The 8745-nt window shown below is 51.1% G+C and overlaps 1 long non-coding RNA gene across 1 annotated transcript; it reads left to right on the top strand.

The window, feature by feature from the left end:
* The first annotated feature begins 362 nt into the window (after window positions 1-362).
* On the top strand, window positions 363-2770 carry LOC140688338 (uncharacterized). The gene is made up of 2 exons (XR_012062977.1): window positions 363-452; window positions 1899-2770. It is a non-coding gene; the product is annotated as an uncharacterized lncRNA (long non-coding RNA).
* Window positions 2771-8745: the final 5975 nt, after the last annotated feature.

An 8745-nucleotide genomic window follows, 5' to 3' on the forward strand; every position in this document is an offset into this window, starting at 1 on the left:
AGGTGAGTAGGCGTGATCCAGGCAAAATGTGTGTGAGTGTGTGTGTGTGTGTGGAGTGTGTGCCCTTGGGGTGTGGGTGGGGGAACATTCCAGACAGAGGAGCGTGTGTACAGAGGGTATGACTCTCAATCCATAAACCCAAGCATGCATGAAATGAGCTGATTTTCCCCAGAACTTCATTTCTGTTTGAATGGGGTCCCCTCCCTTTGCCCCAGTGGAATGGGGTCCCCTCCCTTTGCCCCAAGGTCATGGCCAAGTTCCAGGGGTTTGTGTCACTGCAAGATGTGGACGAGGAGTAGGCGTAGAACACAGACGATTCTCAATTCCATCTGTCCACATGGTAACCCAGAATGGTCCGAAGAGCATCTACTGTGCGCTGAGTCCTTGTACCCTAGTTGCTTCCCGCCCTGTGGCATCTTTCCTTTGAGTATGGAGGGAGGGAGAGATCCCAGGTAAGGGAAGGAAGTGTGCTGGGGGTCAGGGAGACTCAGTTAATATTTAAAAGGTAGAAGCCTTCCATATTCGTAAGGCAGTTTACTCTGGCTAGTGCATAGCAAAGTTTGGGGTGGTGCTGGTGGAGATGTAAGAGGGGAGCACAGTCAGGGTGGACCCCACACATCCTTCATCCATGAAGAAGCGGGTGGCCTGAGCCTGACAGGTGTCACTGCTCTCTTGAGGTGGGTGGGCTCTTTAAGACCACCTGAGGGTCTCATAATTTCACTCTACCCAGATCATGCCCTGAGAGGTCTTCTGGGTGATGTGGGGTTATTATGTACCTGTTCTGTTATTAGAGAAGCCGAGAGTAACAAGTGTCAGTGACTTTGCTGGGGTCATAAAACTAACAGAGCCCAACCCAGGGAAAAACTTCTTCCCTGGCAGACAAGTAGGGAATGACAAACAGCCCTTGGAGACACCTGCTTCTGATTTAATGGAACTTCTTAGCATTAGCTAGGCAATTTTGCAATGTATCAGGAAAAAAACAGCTCTGGGAGAGGTTTAACAGGTGAATCAGAGCTTAAATGTTTTTTCTTTTTCTTTTCTTTTCTTCTTTCTTTCTCTTCTTTTCTTTTCTTTTCTTTGAAGCAGGAAGGGAAAATAAAAGGGGCTATTTAAAAAGAAATATTCAAAAGCTATCCTCAAGGTGGAGTATAACATCCTCTCCAAACTAGCACCTTCTTATATACTTTTAATGGTTTTGTTTGTTATTGGTTTGATGAGTCACTTAGGCTGGAATGAAGCTGCCTTGGAGCCTTTGCACATACTGTTCCTTCTGCCTGGTAAACCCTTCCTCCTCTTCTTCACCTGGAGACCATCTGTTTCCCCTTCAAGGTGCTCCTCCAGGGTTCCCTCCTCCTGGAGGCCTCCCCGACCTTCTCAGCCTGGATCAGAGTTCCCACATTCTCCTGGGCTCATCCCAGTCATAATGCTGGTCACTCTTGTACCATCTGCTTCCATTGCCGCCTCTGCCCTGTGGCAGTGAGGCTGGTGAGGGCAGAGGCTGTGTTGTGTTGGGTGCATATCACTGCGCTCCACTTTGCCCACTCGCTTTAGAAGATCATCTTGCCTTGCCTGCTGTCTTCTTATGCCCACTGTCCAGATCCTTCTTGCATTAAACAACTATAATAGTATTTTTCTTATTACAACAGCAATGTGTTCCTGATAGAATTTTTTTTTAACATGCAGAGAAGCAAAAGAATATAAAACCACTCAATTCGCCACCATCCCCTCTTCATCGAGATAACCACAGTTCACATTTTGGCATATTCCTTCCAGCTCTTTCTCTATGTCAATCATTCATGTATATTTGAATGTTACCAAGTTGCTTAAAGGGTCTGGAACTCTTTTTCTTTCCCCCTTAATAACTTATCAATATTCTTCTTATGCTAAACTTGTTCCAGTGAGAATTGAGTCGCAGGACTGGCGCTGTACGGAGGGGAAGAGGAGCTCTGACCGGAAGCTGGAGGATGCGGCCCAGGGCTGTCAGGGCCACCGTGCGCAGAGGCAGGGCTAGAGCCACCCAGTCCAGCCTCACCCACGGGCTTTCCACTCCACACCTGGCCATCAACCAGTACCATCCCCTGCCTCCACGTTGCAGGCTACTCGTGCTGGGATTCTGCCACGTCCACCCGAAAGATGGCTGAGTTTACCATCTACAGAGCCTGTCACAAACGCAGACCAGAATTCCTGCATCAGCTGAGTAACAATTTTCTGAAGTTGTTATGGACTGAATGGTGTCCCCGCCTCCGTCCCCACCCCAAATCATATGTTGATGTTCTAACCCCTTCAAAGAGACTGTATTTTGGAGAAAGGGCCTTTAGGGAGGTAATAAGGTTACATGAGATCATAAGGTGGCCCCCTCCTCTGATAGGACTGGCGTCCTTATAAGAAGGAGAAGAGACACCAGAGCTCTCTTGCTGTGCACGCATGCAGCGGAAAGGCCATGCCAGGACAGTCAGAAAGCAGGAAGAGAGGTCACCAGACAACCCCCCAGCAGACGGTACCCTCACGGACTTCCAGCCTCCAGAGCTGTAAGAAAACAAATCTCTGTGTGTAAGCCACCAGTGTGTGGTGTTCTGGTTACACCTGGTTATTCTGGTTATGGCAGCCGCAGCAAACTAAGGCACAGATGCAAGGGCGTCACCCTGATGGCCAAAGGGACAGATTAAGCTGCATTGCCATTTCTTGTCTATATTTGAGGGGTTTTTTTTCTTTACAATTTAAAACACTGTGGTAAAATTACAGATAAACATAAAATTTACCATCTTAGTAAGTGTATAGTTCAGCGGTATTAAGTATATCTACACTTTTGTGCAACCGTCACCACCATCCATCTCCAGAACATTTTTCATCTTCCCAAACTGAACCTCCCTGACCATTAAACAGCAACCACCCCCCCATCCTGCCAGCCTCTTACACGTTCTGCCCCCATGAAATTGACTACTCCAGGGACCTCAAGTGGCAGAACCATATGTCAGTGTCTTTTTGTCACTGGCTTCTCTCACTAGCATAATGACTTGAGGGTTTCTTTTTTACTGCATTTTCCTGTACTTTATTTTAATGTGCCTGACATAGGGTTGCACATGTGGGTTAAACGGACCTGGTCAGACCACTGGCCTGAGGAGGGCACCAGAGTTAGGAACTATATACCATTCCGCCAGCGCTCTGGTGTCTGGGGAAGGAAACTGTCCCGGTCCCAGCCCCGGCTCCAGCCCAACCCCAGGCTCAGATGCAACCTCAGTGTCACCCTACTATGCCCTCCTCAGGCTTACTCAGATCTGCAGTGTCATTTACAAGAGCCTGGCTTCCCAGGTCATCTGGTGACACCCCGAGGATCTGCTGGTGTGGGGGAGGGGGCGGTAGGTCCGTCCAGCACTTGGACCTTGACTAAGCTTCCAGCGGTTTCTTTCTGCTTTGGTCTCTGCTGCCTCTCACTGAGGCCACTAGAGGGCGAAAATGCTCCATCTTCTAGAAGAAACAGCTGATCCCTCCTAAGAAGGAGCCCAGAAAGCTCTCTTCTCTGGACCTCAGGACTTCCAGGTTCACCGCCTAATGGTGGAAATGAGCGAAAGGCGGTCCTGAGGGGATGGCGCCCTTACCGAGTGTCATATGGTCATCCTTCCTCCCGACCCCCTGCCCAGGCTACTTCACTGCCCTTTGCCCATCCAGTTGTCCCTTCTGGAGCCTGGCCTGCAGGAGGAAGGCTGCCCAGGAACCTCCAGCCAGAGGAGTCGTGGGAACCTCTTGGAGGAAGAGAGGCTGGTTCATAGCAGGAGGAAAATGTCTCTGGGGACCTCTGCCCCACCCTGGACAGCTCCTCCAACATGCTGCCGGGCCGCCTCTGTGTCCATGTCACTGTCTTCCGCAGCCCGTGCTCAGGCTGAGCCTCTCTGTCGGCCAGCTGCTGTCCACTCTCCAAGGCCCAGCTCTCGTGTGACCTCAGGAAAGCCTCCCCCAGGACTGGCGCCTCCAAGAACATTTCCAGCTAAAACAACCCTGGGGAGGGGAAGGCAGCAAGGCTGGGACTGGAAGGATGGATGGTCCTGGAGTCAGCTCTAGACAGCCTTGGGATGACCAGTCAGGGAGACAGAGGCTTGAGGGGGATCTGAATTGCTCAGAATAATGGAGAAGATTTCTTTTTGTGTGTGTATGTGGGGGGGGTGTCATCATAAAAGGGAGAGGCTGGAAACTGGGGGTGGCTGGGGAAGGCCAGAGACCCCTCCCTGGGAACTTCCCTGAGCATATGTCCCACGGTGGCCTTGGGCACCTTCTCTCAGACCGCCGTCTCCATCCCTCTGTGGTGGGGTGGGACTCCCTAAAGGAGGCCACCGTGGGCGCGGGCCGGCAGAGGCTGCGCAGATGGCCAGGCTGCAGACAGCTCCCTGCTCAGCTCAGCCGGGGGAAGCCTGGCCCTTCCCACGCCCCTCCTGGAATGCAGGGCTGCTCCGGGGAGTTGAGCAAAAGTGTGACTTTCCCTCTGGAGTCTGAGGTCAGTCAGCCTCCCAGGCCTGGGCCAGCATTCTTGACAGGGAGCCAAAACAAGCAAGGGGCGAGGGGCGGGGGCCAGCTCAGAGGTCCGAGAGCCCCCGCTGTCTGGTCGCCCCTCACTTTCATTCCTTGTGGGTAGGAGGTGCGCTAAGGCCAGAAATTCCACACTGTGGGGAGGGAGATGTAGAAACCAAGGTTCTAATATTTGGGAGATGCTGTGGATGCTGCTAAAGGTGTCACGGGGCTGATTCCTTGAGGCAGCACAGGGCCTGAAGGGAGGTGCCCAGGGGGCTGTCGGCCCGGACCCAACTGTGGGTGGGGAAGTCGGATGAGGGAGGGAAGTGGTGTGGCAGACCTGTAACACTGGCAAAAACAGCAACCACCATCACTAGCGCCTCCTAAGTGCAGGCCACATCTTGACTTCCTTCACCCTCTACAACCCCCCAGGGGGCTGATGCCCTCTCACCTCAAAGTGCCAGAAAATGAGGCTCAGTATCTCAGCCCACAGCAGAGGCTGGCCCGGACCCCAGGCTTGTCTGTCTCCTGAGCCCGCCCTCTCATCTCCCCATGTTTGACAGCATCACGCTAGATACACCTGCTCAGAGCTGAGACGCCAGGATGCAGCCTCCTCAGGACCTGGGGAGTGGTCCTACAGCTCCACCTAGAGGCGGGGAGGCGAGGCGCAGAAAGCGGGCCTCCCCATCGCACAGCTCCAGGCGACACATCCACGCAAACTTTGGGGTGAACGGCACTCCCTGGAGGCACCTTGGGGAGGCCGAGTGTCCCCGCTTGTTGGGGTCAGAGTGAGGACATGAACTCTGGCCTGTCCGGTTGACTTCTAAGCAGACTCCTCAGAGGATGGCTGAACCCTTTCCTGGAGCCCTGGGGAGAGGCAGGAGGGGCGTCTCAGGCTCTCAATTCAGAGAGGAAGGTTTAGAGCTGGGCAGGTCAGAGCCAGCAGGGGAGCGGGCTGAGGAGGGGGGACCAGACTCTGATGCAGCTGCCCCAGGGGCTTCTGGAAACTTCCCGCTGGGTGCCCTTAACAGCCAAGGTTGGGGCTCTGTTCCCATAGCTGGATGCCTGGAATGTTCATGTTTTCCACATCCCTGTGTGGGAGCCAAAACCAGCTTCCAAGAGCCAGGAGAGTTGCGCCTGAAGGGAGAGGCACAGATTCCCTGTCCCTGGAAGTCGACTAATAGATATTATGTAAGTCGAGGACCCGGCTTGCCGGCCTTTCTCTCCTTTTCCTTCTAGGTGCTGAGTCTGGCTTCTTCCCCTTCCCTTCCCTCTCCTCCCCTCCTCTCCCATGCTTCCTTCTCTTTCCTCTTTCCCCTCCTCCTTCTCCTCTTGACAGTTTACTCACAGACGAGCTGTGATGCTGTGGGAGCCAGACCTGGTTCACACCCTGGGCTCCACGGCTTGCGGGCTGTGTGATTCAGGCAGGTCACTTGCCCTCTCTGAGCCTCTCTTCCCTTATCTGTAAAAGGGGACCATCATACCTGCCTGAATGGCTGTTTGAAGGGTCAATGAAAACACAAGTGCATAGTTCCAGTCCCATTTGTCCTTGAAAATCACTGGGTCTAGATTCTGGGAAATAATTTCGAAAAGAAAGAGAAGAAATCCTTTTGTCTTTGGGAGCCCACATACAGGGGGGTAACGTTACTTAATCGCGCTGAGTCTTGGATTTCTCTCCATAAATGGAAGTAATGATGGGCTCTACCTCAAAGGGCTGTCATGAGGATTCAGTGCATGTCCTTAGCACATAGTAAGTGGTCATTAAATGATTTATTATTTATTATTATTATTACTATTATCATGGACTGTTTGTCCTACGGGAACCCAGGAGATGAGGGAATGAGAAATCTCCGTGCTATTTTCGCTAGAGTGAAACTCCTCTGAGCTAGTTGCATTTCAGGCATCAGGGGTTGGTGAGAGTCGGGGGATGGGGAGGGTCAGGGCACAGGCTTTATATACTGAAGCAACCGACAAAAAGATATAATGTGCCAGGGAGCATGACCCAGGCATCCATAAGAGCCTGAACAACCAGGAGAAAGAAGGATGCCTAAATTACATCACTAAAGTACATCATTACATTCAGAGCCTTTTTGCCTTGGATCTGATCTGTCCCAGCAGCCTCAGGACTACTCTAGTCTGAACATGTCTGTCCTTGGGTCTGCCTTCTCTTTCCAGATCGGTTGATTTCTTGAGGGCAAGGGCAGGTCATACTGTATCCGGTTCTGTATCCGGTGTGGCTATGTGACAAAAATTGGTTCAGGGACTGAGCTTTTCATCTAAGGAGTCAAAGGAAAGACAGGCAGCCCTGGAACTTCTCCTAAAACTTTTAAAGAGCTTCTAAGCTGGCATGTTGTAGGTTAGGAACCATTGAAGGCTATCCTGGATACCATAAAGGGAGACCCTGCCTGAGAGTGATGTCAACCCAGAGGAAAGCAGAGCTGAGAGACGGAGGCAGGTGCCTTTTAACGTCATGTGAACACCTGGATCACGCCATACCTGAAGCCAGAATGACCTGCTTAGTTGTGAGTCATTTCTTAGGTTAGGTTTTTATTGAATTGGGTTTCAGTCTCCTGTAACCAAAAAAGGTAAGTATGGTCTTTTTCCCTCCTTTATTAATAAAAAAAAGTCTTGATTATCAGATGGCACTTATGAAAATATCTGCTGGCCCCATAGGAGTGGGTGCTGTCAAGGGGAGGGCGTCGAGGAAGAAAGAAAGAAGCTTGGGTTCTCGGAAGACTCCATCTCTGGGACCTAGGGAGAAGGGTACAAAAGGTGCCTCTGAAAATTTTGCCTTTGTTCTGGAGCAAGCACACCTGGCTACTCCTACCTTGGAGGGAGCCAGAGCCCCACCCTGTAAAATGAGGAGACAGACATTGTTGCCAAGATTCGTTGAGAAAATATGTGAAAATCATGGTTTCTTCTGCTTGATAAATCCTGGTTCATTTCCCTTACCCTGCTGTTTCTAAAATCCAGTGTCACCAGGCTGGGCTGTTCCAACAAGCCAGGAGGAGCAGGCCTGGGCAGCAACTTCACTTCTCCCTTCCCCCGACTCCTGATACCGCTGCGAGGCTCCATCTCAGAAATCTGGGCCCTAAGGCCTGGCCTGCAGGAAGCCCAACCAAACTGGTCAGTCTGGCCTGGCCTCCACTAGAGCCTTCCAGGCCCTTATCTCCACCGTGACTAAATTTGGATCTCAAATGCAGACAATTAGCCTGGGAGTTCCTGATGAATTCCAGCAAGGGCCAGCTGTTCCTGTGGGTTTTTGCAGAGTAGGGGGATAATTTTTCCAAATAAGTTTAAATTAAAAGTAGTAATTGGTCATTTTAGAAAAACTGGAAAACACAGTGGAGGAAAGTTACCAGTAATGCCATCACCCAGACGCAACCCCTATTTGCTTCTCTTCTGTTGATCATTCCAGGTTTGGAGGCTATTGGTTGTTGCTGCGGGGTTTTTTGTTGTTGCTGTTGTTTTTCATCCATGAGATCAGAGTGTATGTGCAGTTTTATACCTTGATTTTTCCAGGCTTATTTTGAATATAAACAAGTTCCCCTGTTATAAACTCTTTGCTGAGTGCCAGACACTGTGCCTAGCACATCACCGGCATGATCTTAATAATGCTCACGCTCATCCTAAAATCAGGAGCGCTTACGTGTCCTTGCTTTGCAGATGAGGAGATTGAGGCACAAAGAGGTTAAGTGGTGGTGAGGACCCGCCTGTCTGGCTTCACAGCTCACACGATTACCTAGGGATGTATCTGATCATGCTCTATTCAACCTTTCTTAGAGAGAGATCCACTGTTTCTGCCTGCCCAGTTTCCCTTCATCATTACTCCAGTTTTTCCCTGGGGTCTCTGGTTTCCCCACTCTCAGTTCCACAGGGGCACCTATTGGCTGGAGGTGAGCACTTGTCTTGGGACTGTTCAGTTAGAGCCCTGCATTTCCCTGGCTTTCATGATTGGTTAAGGAAGTGTCACATGATCCAGTTTGGTCCATAAAGGCAGGATGTAGCCTGGACCTGCTGCCAGCTGTCTTGAGAAACTGCCTGGGGATGGGGGACAAAAGAGAGTAGAGGGGGACAGATCAAGTCCCGCTGCAACCTTTCAGAGTCTGGATCCAAATGCACCTGAAGGGGGTTCTTGGGTCCTGGTACCAGACTCTCAGTTTCCCGGGCCTTTTAATCCCCTTAGGCCAGTTTGGGTTGAGTTTCCGTTGCTTGTAACCAAGAGTTCTGACAAATACAGTTGGC

This window comes from Vicugna pacos, chromosome 22 (genome assembly GCF_048564905.1).
Source record: "Vicugna pacos chromosome 22, VicPac4, whole genome shotgun sequence".
NCBI classification, from domain to species: Eukaryota; Metazoa; Chordata; class Mammalia; order Artiodactyla; family Camelidae; genus Vicugna; species Vicugna pacos.